Raw genomic sequence first — 20,079 nt, 5'->3', positions numbered from 1 at the left:
TAGCCGTGACAACCCCGACCTTAACACATAAGAACTAGCAGTAACCCAGATGACACCCCACCAGTAATGATGGAAGTAAGAAAAGCCTTGGAGAGCATGTGTCACAAACGAGCGCCCAGAAGGGAGCACGCCGCCGAGTTCTGGCGGTGGTGACGGTGCCGGGCGCCGGAGCGGCGCCTCAAGGTCAACACTAAAGAAGAAAACAAGCACCCAAAGACTCCCCGGGCGCGCCGTCTCACTCCCTCGGAAGCGTAGTTTCGCTGATCAACACCCTCACATCGGCCGCCGAAAGATCTAGAAGGAAAGGGGCGTGGTGATGTAAAGTTGCGTCACGTGTCGTGGACGGTCCTCGAAACGTCTCGCTATTTCCCCAGCCTTGGCTGTGCATTGTGCCGACGAAACAATTAGAATTTTCTGGAATCTAGCGCGAAAGGCATTTAAGCGAGCAGCGGAGAAGGGAGATCAGGAGACGAAGACAGTTTACGCCGCGTGCGTTGGCAAGAGAAGAAGAAAGTTTGCGCAGTGTGCTTGGGGTATTGCCGCCGTGTCGGCGAAGGTTTTGTTCTCATTGACAAAGCAGGAGACGAAGACAGTTTACGCCGGCGTGCGTAGGCTGGAGATGAAGGAGGTTTTGCGCAATTGTGAGTAGTGTCATTCTGCCGTGTCGGCGAAGGTTTTCGTCGTCAGTGACAAAGCAGGTGATGAAGAGGGTTTCCGCCTGAAGGGTGAAGGCTGGTGCTACCAGCAGAAGAATGGTGTGAGGCTACCGCCAGAGAGCGAAGACGCGTCCTGCAATCGCAAAGCTTGGGAAGCCGACATGTTACCGGCGAGGAAGCTTTGTGCTTGGAGAGCGGCCAATTGAAGACGCGAGGTTTCCTGGAAGAGAAACTTCGGAGCAGCTGATCGACAACAGCGCTGGACTTTGAGTGAGTGATTCTTGGAAGAGTATAATTCAGACTTTGTTTCAAGGACTTTGGATTAAATAAATTTTCAAGCTCTTTAGTCTTTAAGTGTCTTGATTCTTCGATGCATGAGATTGCATTGTAGCGCATATTGTTGTTTGTGTCCGTTGTTTGGAGTGCAGCTGTTTGTACTCTGTAGTACGTTGTTTGATTGTTGACATATCGTATTCAACTACTGTCGAGTGTGCATATTTGTGTATCGTTTGATCTGCCATGTTTAAGAATATAATTTTGTTTTGTTTATCAGCTCTCGGCTCTGACTTGTTCTTTGGGCCACACCCAGCGCCCGCTGGCGCGCCAAATAGGACCACTTCTAAATTGTCCACGCTTTTGTGGTGCAGTTCGGGGGGCCGATACCTCGGCCCTTGGAATTAGCCCTGCGATCGCCTCGCTAATTAACGGGACCTGTGACAGCATGCAGAGAGGTAAAGCTGCTGGTGAGGACCAGGTAACATCACATCTGCTGAAAGATGGAGGACCGATTGTGTTAGAAAACTAGCCACCCTTTACGGGGTGCCTTCTGACGGGAAGAGTACCAGAGTCTTGGAAGTAGTCTAACATTGTCTTAATACATAAGAAAGGAGATGACAAGGACTTGAAGAATTACAGGCCGATCAGCTTGCTCTCCGTAGTATACAAGCTATTTACAAAGGTAATTGCTAGCAAAGTTAAGAAAACACTATAACTCAATTAATAAACAGGATTTCGAACAAGCTACTCAACAATCTTCCACATTCATACTATCAATCAGGTAATAGAGAAATGCCCAGAATATAGCCAACCACTATACATAGCCTTCATAGATTACGAGAAGACGTTTGATTCAGTAGAAAAAACAGCAGTCATGCAGACACTGCGGAATCAGGGCGTCGATGAAGGATATATAAACATCCTGGAAGAAATCTGTAGGGGATCAACTGCTACCATATTGCTTCATAAAGAAAGCAACAGAATGCCAATCAAGAAGGGTACAAGGCAGGGGGATACAATCTCGCCAATTCTATTTACAGCGTGCTTACAGGATGCCTTTGTCCTGCAGTGGATGTAGCCAGGCTGATGATGATGATGATGACGATGGTGATGAGGCTGCGTGTATAGAGAGAACTTATACTGCGAAGACAAAAAAGTAGGACATTTTCTCACTAGTAAGGCCAAGCATGCGGGGAGTATACTCTTCTCACTCCTCTGCTACACTGTGCTATCCGAGGCTATATGATCTGCTGGCATTCCTGTATTTCCTATTGGTCACGGCGCTAGTTTTCGGATCGTGCGTACGTTAGTTCCAATTCCGCACTGTCGTGAGTCATTTTCGAGCAGGTTGAGCTCACTCCGTCTATGGCGAACCGAATGAAACTGTAGTGTCCGTCACGATACGTACACTACGGTAGTTTGGTCTAATAAATTCGCACGCGACGGCTAAGTTCTCCTCGGTGAGTACGCAGTTATTGAGCGTGTTCACATTATTATCAATATTCGGGCTTCTATATAAGCGCGGAGTACACATAGTTGCGTTTATAAAAGTGATTTAACAAATTTGTTTGGTTACGTGTGTGAGTATTTTCTCGTGTATACGCTCGTTTTCTGCGCAAGTCGTGTAGTGCTACCCATTCACAAATTAAGCTGTGTTAATCCTTTCCCCCGAACTTCTCTTTTTATTTCGCATGTGTGTTTGGTTACGTGTGTGAGTATTTTCTCGTGTATACGCTCGTTTTCTGCGCAATTAAAGGGGTCGTGAAACGCACGCTCTAAAGCGACAATGCGAAGCCACCGGCGTTCACACGTACTAACTAGGTGACGTCATCATAAGTAATGCCTTGCCCATTGAGGAACGCGGAACTCTTCGGTACTTGTGAGCGCGTGCGACTGGGACACTCATCAGCGTCTTTGTCATAAGCAATCGGCGCTAACTTGAACTCTGACGTCATATTAAGCAGCGTCCTTGTGGGCCGCGGATCGCGTATGGCGGACGCTGATGAGCGCCTCTTGCGTGTGCTCGATATGCCATAGAGTCCCGCGTTCCTCGATAGGAAAAACGTCTATGCAGGTCCGTTCGGGCTGATGATACAGTTAGCGCATGTGGCTGCCGATGGTGACGCATTATCGTTGTAAAATGGCCATTTCACGACCCCTTTAAATCGTTTAGTGCTGCCCATTCTCAAATGAAGCTTCGGTAATCTTTTCCCCTGAACATTCTTTTTTTATTTCGTATGTGTGTTCATATACACGCATACAAACGCGCGCTCGTGGAGGACGCGCGTGCGTGTATGTAATGTATGTTCGGGCGCATACGTGAGGTCCATGCATTCGTAGTGTGCGTGCATATATCTGCTATCAATGTCAACTACGGCCAAGACGAACGAGCGAGTGCTAGCACACTTATTCATCAAAAACCTAATAACAGGGATTGCTCAACGAAAAGGAAGGAAAAGAAAGGTGCACTTCTATTAAATCTAAACGACGATTTGCCTTATCTTAAGATACTCTGGCCCATGCAGAGCTCTGTTTTTTAATCAAGTGAACGGCATGCGTATTTACCTTTTGACGGCACAACGGAACTCAGTGGGATGCACGCGATCGTCTGCACGAGTCGCAGCATAGTTGCCCCGTTGTGGTGGTCTAGAGGCTAAGGTTGAAGTTGAAGTTTATTTATCATTGAAGCATACATCTTTATCCAATGAATTGATGGGAAGGGAGGGGCGAAAAGGCAACTAAATGCCTGACAATGCGCCAATCCCCGCCCAGACCAAAATAATGTACAACACTCAGTATATCTTCAGAACATGAACACAAATTCAATACAGGTTCAATACACAATTCAATACATATCTACATAATTCAATACATAACACAATTCAATACATATCAATCAATCAATCAATTACCCGTCACAACATAGTTACCTCGAATACTGTTAAGGCCTTGATTGATTGATATATTGGGTTTAACATCCCAAAACCACCATATTATCACAAAAGACGCCGTAATGGAGGGCTCCGAAAATTTCGACCACCCGCGGTTCTTTAACGTGCGTCCAAATTTGAGCACTCGGGCCTACAGCATTTTCGCCTTCATCGAAAGTGCAGCCGAACACCTAGACCACCACGGTGGGGCAACTGCTAAGGCCTTGCATGTAGCAGTGTAGCAATTGATGCAGCGCAAAAGTGCCAGCACTTTTTGGAGAGGCCCGCTACACATAGGCAGTTGCCTTCTTCAACCTTGGGCTCGCTTGACAGCTTGCTGAAGGCGCGATGCTTGCGTGCACAGCGCAATCATTTTCCCTGTTTCCCCAGTGAAATTCTTTATATCCACGATAACGAGGTGGTTCGCAGCCAGAACCCTTTCGCCTTCGACGAAGCAACGTGATCCAACGCCACAATCAAGTAAATTCAGCACAACGGCTAGCGAAAGTGCCGCATTGACCCTGTTGAGCGTAGCCATCTTTGTTTTTTCGACCAGTGTTGCCAGCACGCGGAGCTTTTTTCAGAGTTGCGAGTATACTGCGGTCCTTTCTGAATAAATATAACTGGACCTGCTGTGTTGTGGGCTGGCTGGTCCCGACGAAGCAGAAGAAGAAGACGGCTGACGAAGACGTACGTGGCCGGCGGGGACGCCGACCAGCCCGAACACGTGGTTAGGCGCGAAGCGCCGAAGAGAAGAACAACAGCCTCACTCTACGGTTACCAAACACACACTGATATTATTTACAGTCGCCTCGAAATCCTGGATGCCAGAGGGGCACCCCCTGGCATCCTCACATGTCATTCCGAAACCGAAACCAAAAACCTAGAACACAAGATCATCCCTCCTCGAAAGAAGTACACCTATACACTGTTTATATTTATACATGATCGATACCAACATATTTTACAAGGTATGTACATTAGAACACATGAAAATTCAGAGCACGGCACACCGAACTCACACACTAAGAGTCTGAAAATGCACTGAAAAAATGTACACAACTCAGTACAATATTGATTTGGATGCATTGTACCTTTGCACAGAACAATAATGTTCACGAACAGTAATGAACAAGAGTTCTACATCACGTAGTCTTTGAACCGACGCGGCTTCTGCCGAATCCACTTAGGGCGGGCCCTTTTGGGTGTAGAATCAGGTGTCTCTGCACCTTGGTCACTTGTGCTCTGATGTGACACATCAAGAGCAGTGGAAGATTGTGAAGGCTCTGAACGAGCGTTAAAATTCGCGGTCTCATCAGAGCTCGCAGCATGAGCTTCGGAAGAATTTTGCGGACCGAAGTCCGGTTCAACGGTCTGAGCCGTATTTGAAGGTTCGAAGTGAACCGTAAGACTTGGTGTACTTGAACCAGCGACATTGACTGGTATCTCTTCCCCCCTTGAAAAAAAAATGCCTGTACATGGAGGCCACATGTAACAGTCTGATGCGTAGTTGAAAGGCGTGGACGGAACGTGATGAAGACTTTTAGGTGTTGAAAGCGAATCCGTATGAAAAATAACAAGGCGCGAAGCATTCCAGATGTTACCATCACTTAAGCGAAAAGAAGTGGGGCTAACCTGGCCCAAGACTTTGTAAGGACCCCGATACTTGGGGCGCTTGCCTGGCACACGAACCTTGACTAGATCGCCAGTGCGAACTTTGGACTGCTTTGCACCTCGACGGGTGTCGGCATACTTCTTCATTGCTTGTTGATGAGAAAAAACTCTGGTACGGATTTAATCAGGAGAAGACACTGCTATGTACGAGGCAAAGAGACTATGTCGAGAGCAACTCGCGGTTGCCTATCGTGGAGAATTTGAGCAGGAGACACTCCAGTGGTGCCTTGTGGTGTGAACCTGTACGAAGCTAAACATTCAGTCAAGACTTGCTTGAGGGGACGGTGCTCTGATTGGGCGATCTGGATATGTTCCTTCAGAACGTGATTAAAGCGCTCGATTTGCCCATTTTCTTGGGGATAGAAAACTGATGACCTCAAGTGCTGAATTCCTCGTTGTGAAAGAAAAGCCTCGAAATGTTGGGACTGAAACTGTGGACCATTATCCATAACTATGGCATCAGGAAAATCTTCCCGGCTGAAGATTGAAGACAGAAATTTAATGATGACCTCAGAAGTAACCGTATGTGTGAAACAAAGCTCATTTGGAATGGTAGTCGATGAGAGAAACAATGAACTGGGCATTTTGCAGAACATTATGCAAAGAACCGATGATGTCCATGCCGTGTTTCTGCCAAGGCTGATCAGGCCACTGGACTGGCTGCAACGGAGAAAATGCAGGTTTGGCAGACTTGTCAGCTGCCTGACATATATGGCAGTTGTAAACTGCATGCTCGACCTGCTTGTCTAAGGCTGGCCACCAGTACCTGTCTCGGAGATTCTGTTTGGTGCGGACAATGCCTGGATGGGCCTCATGGGCAAGCTGTATTAGCTTGTTACGGAAAGAAGCAGGGGGAATCACGCGTTCATCGCGGAAAAGCAAGTCCTCGACACAAGACAGTTCCTGTCGGACTGTGAAGTAAGGCAAGAATGCAGAAGCAAGAGCACATTTGGAAGGCCATCCTTCACGTTAATATTAGAGAACTTCAGACAAAGTGGAATCTGCAGCTGTAGCTGCCTGAAGCTCAGTTTTAGTAATGCAGGAAGTAACTAATGAAACAACTTCCTCATCCAGCTCTTCAGTAACCGGTATCTGAAGAGGAAGACGCGACAGTGCATCAGCAACCACGTTATTAGAACCTTTATAATATTGAACACTGAAATTATAATACATGAGTTTGGCACACCAACGGGAAATGCGAATGGGGCGGTGGCCTTCGGATCCTGCAGAAAGAAGAGCAACTAGTGCTTTGTGATCTGTACGTAATGTGAAGTGCAGGCCCCACAAGTAAACATGCTATTTCTCACAGGCAAAAAGACACGCGAGAGCTTCACGTTCTCCTACTGAATATGTGCGTTCAGCAGGGGTCAATGTACGAGATGCAAAAGCGATAGTGATCAGCTGATCACCTCTGAGTTGTTGAAACACTGCTCCCAGTCCAACATCGGACGCATCCGTCGTGATGACGATGGGAAGCTTCTCATTGAAAATACTAACAGCTGTCTTTGAGGCCATTATTGACTTAACTCGAATGAAGCTCTGCTCAGCTGCAGCTGACCAGTTAAAAGGCTGTGCTTGACGAAGTAGAGTACGCAGTGGTTCAACAACGTCAGCATAGTGAGGAACAAACTTGGCATAATAACCAACAAGACCTAAAAAAGATTGCAAGGTTTTAGCATCAGTAGGCCGTGGGGCATTGACAATGGCCTGAACTTTAGATTCAACAGGTGTCAAGCCGCGGGAACAGACATTATGTCCTAGAAATTGTAACTCATTCACAGAAAAAAATGCACTTGTTATTAAGTTTCATACCACATTCACTGATGCGGTTGAGAACAGTATGCAAGTTAGCATCGTGCTCTTCGCGAGTACGCCCCCCACACCAAAATGTCATCCAAGTAACAAAGGGCGCTATTACAACCCTTAAGAATAATTGACATCATTTTCTGAAACACTGCAGGAGCAGATGCAAGCACGAAACACACGCGGCGAAACCGAAACAAGCCTTCGTGCGATACAAATGTGGTTAAGTCTCTACTGCACTCAGAAAGTTCAACTTGGTGATAAGCGGACGCGAGGTCCAGCTTGGAGAAACATACCGCTCCGGAGAGCTGATGAAGCAGTTCTTCAATGTGAGGAAGTGGACACTCGTCTACGACGATCGCCTTGTTCGGTTCTCGTAAGTCGGCGCATAGTCGAAGGGATCCATCTTTTTTCTTGATGACGACCAGTGTAGAAACCCAGTCGGAAGCAGAGACAGGCTCTATGATTCCGCTGGCTTGAAGGCGAGACAGTTCCGCAGAGACTTGCTCACGGAGAAGAGGAATGCGGCGCAGCTTGGCACGCACAGGGCACACACCTGGTCGATGCATCACTTTATGCATGAAACCGCGCACACAACCCAGTTCACGGGTGAACAGGTGGTGGAATTCAGAAAGCGCGTTGGCCGGAAGATCATCTTGGACGTCGACTTGAGCACACGTTATAGACGCACCGACGATGTTGATGGACAAAGCCCTGATGGCATCATGTCCCAAAAGCGAGCTGCCATTGACAGTTACATAAAAAGTAATGGAAGCAGTGCGACTGCGATAGGAGACCTGAGCTGTAAAATGACCTAATATATCAATCGTTTCCTTGGAATATGTTTGTAGAACGACGTGTGAAGGCAAAAGCCGAATGTTGGAAAATTGACTATGAAAGTCAGCGGCACTGATTAAAGAGACTGAGGCACCAGTGTCCACGAGAAATGACAAGGGCACATGGCCCACTGAAGCTACAATGCTGGGCTCGGACGTAGTGTGGAGGCCATCTACATTTAAAACAGTGACCGTATTGGTCTGTGCAGTGCTCGAAGGAGCGGACGAAGAAACAGGTTCAGGAAGATTTGCTGGACGGGAATTGCATACGGACTGAAAATGTCCGATTTTTCCGCACGCAAGACAAGTGCGGTTTCTCGCGGGACACTGCGCAAAATTGGCTAAATGCTAAGCCGATCCGCAACGAAAGCAATGCGCGGTGGCGCTTGGAGAAGAAAATTGCGAACGCGAGTTAGGAGCTCGGTGCTGTTCCTGAAAACCAGAATTTGGCGGAACGGGGTCGCCATATTGCGGCTTCCTCGCCCCCGCGACGCAGAGAGGCCGCCATGTTGGCCGCCACGGAAGGACTGTGCAGGCGGGCGTCCATGTTGGCCGCCGCGGCGAGACGAAGATGAAGGGCCGCCATGTTGACGCGTCCCGTGAAACAAAGAGCCGCCGCCTAGGCCCCCCGCAGCAGAAAGTTGCTGCACTGAATGCGGAGCCCTTTTGAAGCATGCGGCAGCGGACGTTTTGCGATGCTACCCCGGTGAAAAGCTGATGGCGGATCATATCGTCCTCGAGCGCGCCGAAGCCGCACGACGCGGCGAGCGTTCGAAGAGAATTAATGAACTCGGCGACTGGCTCGCCAGGCAATTGTCGCCCTTCTTGGAATTTTACGCGTGCGAGATAATCGCACGAGACATCTTTAAAATTCTCATCGAAAAGAGCAACAGCATTCTTGAAGGCATCACCCGACGCTGGCGTCGAAGACGCGTTGGTGGCGCCCAAAGTATAGAAGAGCGTTAACCCGGCAGGGCCCAATGCGTTGAGCAGCAGGGCCTTGCGACGCTCGGGCTTGCTGGCGTCCTCCCCGGCCGAGTCTGCGTAGGCCTGAAACACCAATTTCCAGTCCGCCCACGGGAGTGGCGGGTCTCCGGGCGAATGAAGAAATAGGGGAGGTGGAATAGGAGACGCCATTTCAAGCAAGAAGAATGGAGAGGTGCAGTCGAGAAGAAAATGACGCCAGTACACTGTTTGAAGAACACGACAGAGGCGGCGTAGCTGAATGAAGGAATTAAGCGACGCAGCACGCAGGAGCCACCTTGCTGGGAACAAAGAGCGTCTAGGGTTAGCAGGGTAGATCCGTTAGAAGCAAGAAAAAGACGAACATGGAGAACTAAATGGGTTCTTACACGTCCTCTTCGCCATTGCTGTGTTGTGGGCTGGCTGTTCCCGACGAAGCAGAAGAAGAAGACGGCCGACGGAGACGTACGCGGCCGGCGGGGACGCCGACCAGCCCGAACACGTGGTTAGGCGCGAAGCGCCGAAGAGAAGAACAACAGCCGCACTCTACGGTTACCCAACACACAATGATATTATTTACAGTCGCCTTGAAATCCTGGATGCCAGAGCGGCGCCCCCTGGCATCCTCACATGTCATTCCGAAACCGAAACCGAAAACCTAGAACACAACACCTACAGCCTTTTCGCCTGCATCGAAAGTGCAGCCGAGTACCTAGACCACCGCGGTGGGGCAACTGCTAAGGCCTTGCATGTAGCAGTGTAGCAATTGATGCAGCGCAAAAGTGCCACCACCTTTAGGAGAGGCCCGCTACACATAGGCAGTTGCCTTCTTCAACCTTGGGCTCGCTTTACAGGTTGCCGAAGGCACGATGCTTGCGTGCACAGCGCAATAATTTCCCCTGTTTCGCCAGTGAAATCCTTTATGTCCACGATAACGAGGTGGTTCGCAGCCAGAACCCTTTCGCCTTCGACGAAGCAACGTGATCCAACGCCACAATCAAGAAAATTCAGCACAACGGCAAGCGAAAGTGCCGCATTGACCCTGTTCAGCGTAGCCATCTTTGTTTTTTCGACCAGTGTTGCCAGCACGCGGAGCTTTTTTCAGAGTGGCGAGTATACTGCGGTCCTTTCTGAATAAATATAATTGGAAGCGGAGTTCAGTGTGTGTTTATCCCTCTCCATCTTTGGTCGGGGTCGTGCCTTACACATAAAAATTTGTTGCCTTGGTTGATTTTGAACAAAAGCTTGACTAGTCATAACATGTATATCATGACATATATGTCATTATTTACATTTTATGGTACTGCTGATCTTGCGGTGGTTTCGTTCACATGACATGTTGACGTCACAGGTATGGTATGACATGATTGCATGGCGAACACAAGCGACAGACCCTAACATGAAAATCATGGCATGCGTGTCATGTAACAACATGACTACATGCCACGCTCACGATGCGCTCGCGGTCATTTCGCTAGCGTCACATATAATACATTTTGCATTACGGTACGTGAATGGATGACGAAGCTATGTGGATGGTGCAAACAAGAAAATCATGAGATGCGTGTCATGTAACAACAAGACTACTGCCACGCTTATGATGCGCTGGTGGCCGTATCGCTAGCTTCACTTATACCAAATTTGGTATTACAGGACGTAAATGGATGACGAAGGTACGATACTTACGTTTACATCTGTTCACTGAAAATTGCTAAAGTGTGTTGCGACAAGGTCCTGTTTTCGAAATATTCTCAGCCAATGCATCAAAGGTGCGTGTTTGAATGGCTGAGAGGGGACTACGTTGTCGCTGATGAGCTTTGAATGCAAGTTAGCCATAATTCTTATTCCCTCAACGTTAGCCTATTGTCACTTTATTGGCGATGTATCATTCCTATCGATGTTTTTTGTCACTAAATACATCTCGCGGAACTCGCAGGCAAGCCAGCGCCCGGCGGGAGAGCTGCTACATCTGCGCGTTGTTCACTCTGGTAACCATGGCGATCACCGTCTCGATTCGCATCTTTCTCTACTTAGGTAAGACGTCTAGTGTAAGACGAGCTATAGACAATACCTCAAGATTGTTAGCTAAACATTTTCCTTGACGATTTTCGGTAGGCGGCCACCTCTTTGAACACAGCCGTGGGTTTAAGCTGATAGGTAGTGATAGCCAGTAGATAGTTCACGCTGACGCCGATGAAGCAGCCCTGTTGGAACGCCAACGTTGGCGGGACGCAAACTTTGCAACGTCGCGTTAGCGTTATCAGTGCGTAGCAAGCTCGTTTCCTCGTTATTCGTGCGCACATATCCATTTAAACTTCCAGCGACGCCGTAATCAACACCGAAGTAGGTTAATTGCTGGGTGATTACGTTGCCTTGATGCCATCTACGCCGCCGTGCTGGAGCCATCTGGTGCTTCCACGACGTCGCATGCAATGATAGATTGCAACTCCACATATCAATCAGCTGATAGCTGGTCTCTGGAACTTGGGCTCGTCAGCTGTGCATCCCACTGGTGCTTTGTTTTCGATTGTATATAGGCTTTGTCTGCGGGTTCTAGTGGCAGTTCCCAGGCCATGTGGTAGAGTGTGTCCGGCAAACTTACGTATGTGCTGTCAAGATGGTGCACACCCGCTACCGTTCACTGAACGCTAAAGGCTAGCGTGGATACGGACACCTAATAATATTATCGGTGGTTTTACGTCCAGAAACCACGATGTAATTATCAGGAATGCCGTAGCGCAGGGCTCCGGAAATTTCGACCTTCTGGTGTTCTTTACCGTGCCTTGACATCATACAGTTCACGGGCCTCTCACCATTTCGCTTCAATCGAAATGTGACCGCCACAGTTGGGATCGAACTCGTGACCTTCAGTTCAGTGCCGATAATGACACTTTAACGGAGCTTTAAGGTCGTCTAAAGTCTTTTTGTCGCAACGCGTTCTTTATGATGATCGGCAGCATTATCCTAAGCTCTCCACTTGAGTAATTATGACTTCACCGCAGTTGACGTCGTCAGCTCGCCCATAAGTACCGTGATCATCTACGTCACCCAGGAGACCATAAAGGCGCCTTGAATAAGCGGCTCACCCACCCGGCCGGGTCTTCGGTGAAGACACCGTGACGTCACCCAGTTGAACGGTGGACACCGCCACGACACGGACCCCGCATTCTCAAGCGCGCGAGCGTGTTGCAAGTATGCCTTACGTGAAGACCGGATCGGACTCGATGACAGAGTTGGTACTCGGGTGCTAAGTGAAATGACAATCTATTGTTGCGAACTTGAGCATCAGTGCATCATAACGCTGTCTTCGTTTCGATATATAACGCACATCATAGACCGAGTCAGTAGTATACACCAACTGCAACCACCCCCGGACAGCAGCCGTGGAACACAGATCGATAATAAATGTGCTACATCAACCTCTGCCAAACAATGCATATTTGGTGCTTGTCCAACGTCAGTTGCAGTTGCGCTGTCGGCAATCTGCTTTTGAATGGTGCAATGAACATCGCGTATTTACATCACTAGGTAAGCTGTAGTGTAGTGTCGCTGTAGCACCGGGTCTTTATCCCGGTGCTAAAAAAAGGCGAAAACTGCATACAGCTCGAGAACTCACTGACCGGGACTCCGGATTGCCCTGGTCGATCTGGGAAGGCGCGCTCTGTCGGCACCGACTCAGCAACACAAGCACGCTTAATACTGCAGGCCGAAGACCCCACAGCTGCCACCGAGCAAACAAGCTAATATACTCGTCTCAAAACAAGCCCAAAAGAAGCAGGAACATAATTTTACCATTCTTGAAAATATTTGAAATTGTGAATACAAAATGGCTCTCAGGTACGAAGAAGAGCTTGAAAAAATACATAATTGTGTTGTACGGCAAAAATGCCCGCTACTATGAACGACAGCGCACAGCTACATTTTAATATTGTCTCCGAGGCAGTTTCCATTCGGCTGAAGACACGTTTGCCAGCGCATGATTAGCGGATGTTTGACTTCAACACTCAAACACGAGTTTGCGCACGAATGGGGGGAGGGGGGTTAGGGGAGGAGCCAAAATCTGCCCGATGAATTCACTCAGTTGGATGGGGGGGGGCGGGGCTGCGATGAATCTTCACTCTCTTTAAAGGAGAAACATCCACATGCTATACACTCGATCAACTACTTAGCCATCAACAAACATGCCATTAGTGATCGAAAAACGTACGTTGGCGAAATTGATGGTCACGAAAGTAACTAAATTTGCTGGAAAAATGCAGATAAGCTCCCCACCCCCCCAAAAAATAAAGAAGAACGCACCAAGCGTCTGGACAATTCTACGAGCGTGTCGGCGAAAGAAGAAGCCCAAATTTGCTGAACATTAGTGGAATCGGGAACTCTGAGACGCCGCCACGGCCCATTAGATTATGGCCGTTGAATAAAGTTTGTTCATAATTACATGACTTACGAAGGCACATGCGCTAATAACAAGCCATTCATTAAAACAGCATAGCATATTAATGTACAGATGAATTGGGTAGTTGTTTGGGATAAGTCAAGTATAATTTCTATTTTAACGCTAAAACAGAGAAGACATTGGGTACTTGACTCGCCCTTGAGTTTTTTCTAAACCTAATTTGGATTGAGCGCAATCAGGATCGGTCGAGGTTAAGAAAAAAACGCCCAAGTGACACTGCTATAATGAATGGAAGATGGTACAATAAAGGTAAATAAAAGAGCCTCGGGTGCACTGGCCAAAATTCGTGGCGTTTTACTGTAGTACGAGATACGATATGAAATATGCAAAACAAACGTACGTGAAATACAAAAAATATGTGTACAATACAGGCGCGTCAAAAATGTTAAAAATTAAAAAAAGTGCGTGCCGCCCCAAAACTGTTGTGGTGGCCCAGTGGGTGCCCAACGTGGCAGCAGTTCGTAGTGCTGCCTCTCAGTCGTGGCCTTGGCGCCAGCCGTAGAGGGCCAGCAGGGCCATGGCAATCGGGGACACCACGGAGACGACGACGGTGACAGCCTCGGAGGCCGCCTGCTTCCCAGTGCTGTTCCCGTCATCCTTCTTGGGCTCTGGTGGTGGCGGGTGCCTGGGGGGGGGGGGGGCGGTTTCCAGCTCCTTAGTACGCAGAGTCCGGAGGGCACGTCGCATATCGTGTCCTGCGGACAGAGCGAGCAGTATGGTGCCGCGTAGTACAGCGGCTTTCCCACCAGGGGCGCCCTGGGCCCGTAGAGACAGACGTAGATGTGGAAGTACTTCTGCGGCAGGGCCGTCTTGGGCATGATGTTGCGCGTGTAGCTGCATCCGACGGCGTACGTGTCGGCGGCGGCCAGCTGGACAAACTGCTCGGTACCGGACGTCTCGACGAACTTGGCGACATGTTCCTTGGGGAAGAAGATGTTCTGGTCGAACCAGTCGCGCACCACGAAGCGCCATATGACGGGTGCCGTCTCGTCGTCCGTTTTCTGCGGGTGCATGCTGTTATCCACGTCGGGGAAGTCGACTGTCCATATGCCTCCCACGTGGACGTTCAGGCTGCCGAGTTCGTCGGCGCACAGCCGGGCCTTGGCCTCGGCGACCCTGGCGAATTCGTCGTCCCAGCGCAGTTGGAGCATGTTGCCGACCGCGGAAAAGTCGGTGAGTCAACCCAGGGCCAGGTGGGACCTGTAGTGGTTGTGCATCCACAGGACGCTTTCGCTCAGTAAGGTCGAGTTGACGAAGTACGTGATGCAATCGGTCAAGGGCTGGGTCATGCACATGACGTGCGAGTCGTTGTACGGCGGCTTCTGGCAGAAATCCGCGGGTCTAAGAATGTTCGGCGGCAGGGGCGACGCCGTTGTATCCACAAGCTGCCCTAGTCTTAGTTCGGAACCTCCGGGGCGAACTGATGACGACGGCTGTTCCTGCGGCTGGGCCGGGAAGAGGAGCGACAGCAGGAGCCACGCTATACGCCAGAGAATTCTTCGGGTCGACGTTAGCCGCTGCGTATACTGTGGCTCGCGCAGCTCGAGCAGGCGGGAGCTCACGCAGTGATCACGCACTTTCTCGTGTTCGCTTTATACTGTGCCTGACACCCACTGTGGGGTAGTGCCAAGGATTTCGTGGTGTTGTGAAATGTTATGCTATTTGCTTGCTTGCTTGCTTGATCCTTTACAAGTGGCTCGTATCCTCAACTGGAGATTGGCCACTTTAAGCGGTATAATAAAATTAAGTTTAGATGACGCAAAAATACCTAATTGATTGTCTAAGGATTATGTAAGTACGTAATTCTTATATGCAATGCGATCAAACCAGTCAAAAGTCCAAAGAAATTTTTGATTGAGAATAGCTTAATAATTAATTCTGGTTGGATCTCTAAGAAATTCCTAGACGGCAATGAAAACGTTCTTTTTGCTGTGGTCCAGACAAGAAGCTCCAAGAAAATGAATACTTTGACAATAGGGAGTAATTCTTAATCTTCAGGTAAAAGTTTAGAGATGCTTTTTTCTAAAGCTATAGTGGAACGACCGCAAAAGTAAAAAAAAAGTGATCAATTTTTTTCCGGCTCTCGACCGCAAAAGCATAAAGGAGACGACACCTGACGAGACCTGTGTTAGTAAAAATTAAGAGGAGGAATTCAGCATTCAAGTTTTGTGAAAGACAACTCCGATTTCTCAGTGGGGCAACATTTATTATCCCAATAAAAAGAAAGTTGAACTTATTCTGGAACTGGTAAACTATAATGTTTATGTAATTTTGAAGTGATGTATATTTGCGAAATTTGTATTCGCTAATAAAAGCACCAGTGTGAGGAAGAATGTACAGTACCGGACCAACTATGACCACCCGAGGAGGTTTAAATAATGCTGGAGTGGGAAATATCGCCCACGAGTGATGCCATACCCACCGTAAGATGGCGGCTGCAGCAGCCATCTTAATAGGGGCATGATGAGCTGTTGGGGGTTCGGCAATTGTGACGGAGCATTGTCCTCGCGCGCTCGGCAAGTTTAACGTGGCAACCTTTTTTGGTGAGACTGTGCTCAAATGCGTCCTTGTATTGCTAGTTTTTTTTAGTAACCCCTAGTTCGAGACAAATTTTATTGGAGATTAAAACACTGGTATTCGTCCTGTGGGTTATTTTATCAGAAACAACCTTTTAATTTTTGATTAACGTAGCGTTTAGAGGGACAGGTCAAAGCCACTTGATGTCTAAATGTGCACCACCTGAAAATAGCATGTTGCTGAGATCATTCGAGGCAAAAGCTGGCTTCACCATTGCTGGCAAAGCATTGCGGAAGGTTTTACTCCAGCATTTAAAAAAATTTTAACCTCCTTGGGACCACCACGCGAATGCATCAGCCTTTTTAATAAAAAAAATTTCATGATGACCAGCAACCAAACCAACTGCAGTGTATGCTAGATTATGGAAATGAAAGAAATAAATGCATTCTAAATTCGAGACTCGAAAACGCTCGCTGAAGCTGGAAATATACATAAAGAGAGCTAATCGGTAACTGCGACTTACTTGAAGATATCGAAGGGCTAAAATAATTGCAAGGAGCTCTATTTGAAATATTTGGGTATTACCAGGGAGATGCACTGAGAATGACCAAGATATAAGGCTTTGAGAGAATGCCTACACCTGCTTTTTTGGCACGCATAATTGCATAACTGGCAATTAATTAGCAATTCCCAGTTTAAATAGGTGATCCTCTAACAAGCGTATTAGGTATGTAGGAGGTGGAAACTTGGAGCTAGAAGGAAATAGGTAAACCGAGTTGTCATTTAGAGCGATGCCACATAGGTTAACATTTACAAGTTCTAGTTGATCTTGCACAAAGAAAGTGTGAGGCCTATATACCCGAGACCAAGGCTCATTAAACATTTTCGCGATTTAGGAATGAATCTATAATCCGTAATCATCTCAGTGAAGATGCGCACGTCTTAAAATCTGTTTTGATGGTGAGACTGCCGAACCTGCTAGCTATACCGTAGGGGGGTCAGGCTTCTTGGTATAAAACACTGCCATGAATTTGACCTCCTCTAGACAAATACAAACAGCGCCATCCTCAAAAGTCATCGAGAATTCGAGCGACGAAGGCATTGCTTAATTTCCTAAGGACAACATACATATTTACACGAGCGGTTACAAACTCTTCATGATGCCGTATACTGCACAAGACTGACACTGTGCGCGGTGACGTGTTCGTGTGCATGTGTGTGTTTCACTTCTCTTTTTTTACTCTTCTTTCACTTTCCGCCATCCCTTCCTCCTGTGCAAGGTAGCGTGCCGGTTATAACAAACTGGTTAACATCCATCCTCTCCCCCTCTTTCACTTTCCTTCCTTCTGTCTACAAGCACCAAGGGATTGATTTTGCACGTTGGCCCCTCGTGGTATAAATATCGACCTAATTCTGAACTTAGACAAACATACATGCGATAAATTATGATTACATTGTCGCTGCGTAGGCCGGCCTGGTGTCCACCAAGTTTAAGAATTTATCCAACAGCACGACTTGCCTTAGATTTGATATGCTCAGTGTGATTTCGCCGACTTAATTTTCGGTCATAAAATGCACCTAAATGTTTAGCGCAGTCGTTTTGGGGGAATCGCCTTTTGGCGATATTAAGGATAAATGCTAATCGGAGAATTAAAATGAAAAGTGAGGCGAGCGTGCGTGCCTGTCTCAGAGGTGATAAGTTGTAGAACGCAAGACGACGGGTAGATGCCACCACCACGTCGTCTTTGCAAAGCGTTGGAAACTCTCGCCTTTTCGTGCAAGCGTTGCACGGTCAGCGCAGCGTCATAAATGTTACGGCCCTTAGAATTACTTGTGTATGCCTTTTCTAGTAAATACGCACATACAGAATGTATACGTGTTGTTATGGTGTCTCAGATATGCGCAATAATTGCTTTTTAATTGAAAATTGCACAAGTATGAACACTGAATCTTGAGCAACATTGGTGGGGGCTGCAGGTGGGGTCGGCCGTTTGGCATAACGACTAGTGCCGTTCACAGTACCCAGTACCGTTAAAGGGGGACAAACAGACAAATGTGCCGACACACAGACCAAAACTTTTGCGTTGAAGGTCCCCAAGAAAAACTATCATCTTTAAGAAAGCGCCAGATCCCACGTACAGTGTGAATCGATGATATGCGAAGCACGAATGAGGAAGGGGATAAGTCACTTTAAAATCAGCACAACGTTAAGAGGTGGAGGTATGTTATGCCGCACATGACTTCCATGTCATGATTATCATGTTTGGTCATTTCATTTACCTTCGTCATCCATTAACTTCACCTGATACAAATTTTGGTATATATGTAGCTAGCGAAATGGCCGCGAGTGTGCTATGAGCGTAGCATATGGAGTCATGTTTCACATGAAAGCCATATCATGATTATCATATTTGAACGTGTCATTTACATTCATCGTCCATTCACGTCAGGTAATACGAAATTTGGTATATGTAAAACAAGTGAAACGGCCGCGAGAACGCTATGGGCGTAGCATGAAGTCATGCTTGTCAAGAAACGCATATTATGATGCTCAGGTTCTGACGTGTCAATATCTTCGTTGTATATTCGTTTCGCGCGATACCAAATTTGGTACAAGTGGAGCTAGCGTAACAACGGCGAGCGCGTCATGAAGGGCCCAATATACTCCGACGCAACGTTCACACACGCGCAGGCTGGGCGCAGTGGCGGCATGGTCGCAAAACGCGAGCACTCTATAGCGCGACCAGCGTCCGTCGACGCGACCCGGTGGCAACCGGCGCGAAATGCGATACGCTGCATTTCGCGCCGACGCCGTTACTTAGACTGCACCGCGTCTGCCTCTCTTCGTGACGGAGGGACGCCATGTGTGCTCAAATGCGCATGTGTCAAAGCAACGCAGTGCGGCGCCTGCCTGCGAGTATATGGCATGCAGATCCACAATGAAGGTGAGTGGGCAGATCCACTGGTCTCTACTAAGGGGATATGGGAGCCTGGCGTAGTAGCATCGCCGGCGTGACGCGATAAAACAAATGCCGGGGCGCAGGCCAGCCGGCTCACGCTGAAGTGTATTGGCGCATTGAGGGTGGCGTGCATTAATGTTCCTACATGACATGCATCTCATGATTGTCATGTTTGCGCAAGTCACATACCTTCGTCATCCATTCACGTCCCGTATTACCAAATTCGCTTCATGCAAGCTAGCGAAACAGCCGCGAGCACATCATGAGTGCGGCATGTAGTCATGTTTTATATGACACGCATGTCATGGTTTTGATGTTAGGGCCTCTCGCATGTGTTCGCCATGCAGTTACGTCATGCCATACAAAATTTGCAACATATTGTCGCGAGCAAAAACAAGACCTGCAGCCAGGAGTTCACCCGAACCAGAGCAACGAAAATGTTCTCTTCTTCTTCGTAGCCCAAAACGGGTATGAGCCACAGCGGCTCGTTCATCAATGGTGGCATTACCCCCTCTCCCAAGAAGCATAGTCTCGATGTTGTACATGAAGGCAAAAAAAAAAAAGAAAATGAGATGAAAATTACCATGCAAGCAAAATGAATGGCGTAAGGCGGAATAACATAGTTGGTTGTGGAGCCAAGAGTTAAATGAGAAATAAGAAAAATAGGAAAGAATGTAAGGGAGAGACGAATAAAGTCAGTCACTCACTGGCGATTCACAGCGCGAAAAGTATGGTTTCAGCCGTGAAACGTGAACGACTTCAGTTCGCGGGGTGAAACGGGAACGTCTCGAAGTGCCTTCTGGGAGAACCTCGTATGTGACGTCGCTGAGACGTCGTACGACCTTGTAAGGGCCGAAGTAGCGGCGAAGAAGCTTTTCTGAACGGCCACGTTGTCGGATAGGGGTCCACACCCAGACTTCATCACCGGGCTTGAAAATAACTTCACGGTGACGAAGATTGTAGCGGCGTGCGTCTGCGGTTTGGTGATGTTGAATACGGTGACGAGCA

This window comes from Rhipicephalus microplus, chromosome 7 (assembly GCF_043290135.1).
Source record: "Rhipicephalus microplus isolate Deutch F79 chromosome 7, USDA_Rmic, whole genome shotgun sequence".
Lineage (NCBI taxonomy): Eukaryota > Metazoa > Arthropoda > Arachnida > Ixodida > Ixodidae > Rhipicephalus > Rhipicephalus microplus.
Note: the sequence above shows the minus strand (reverse complement) of the source record.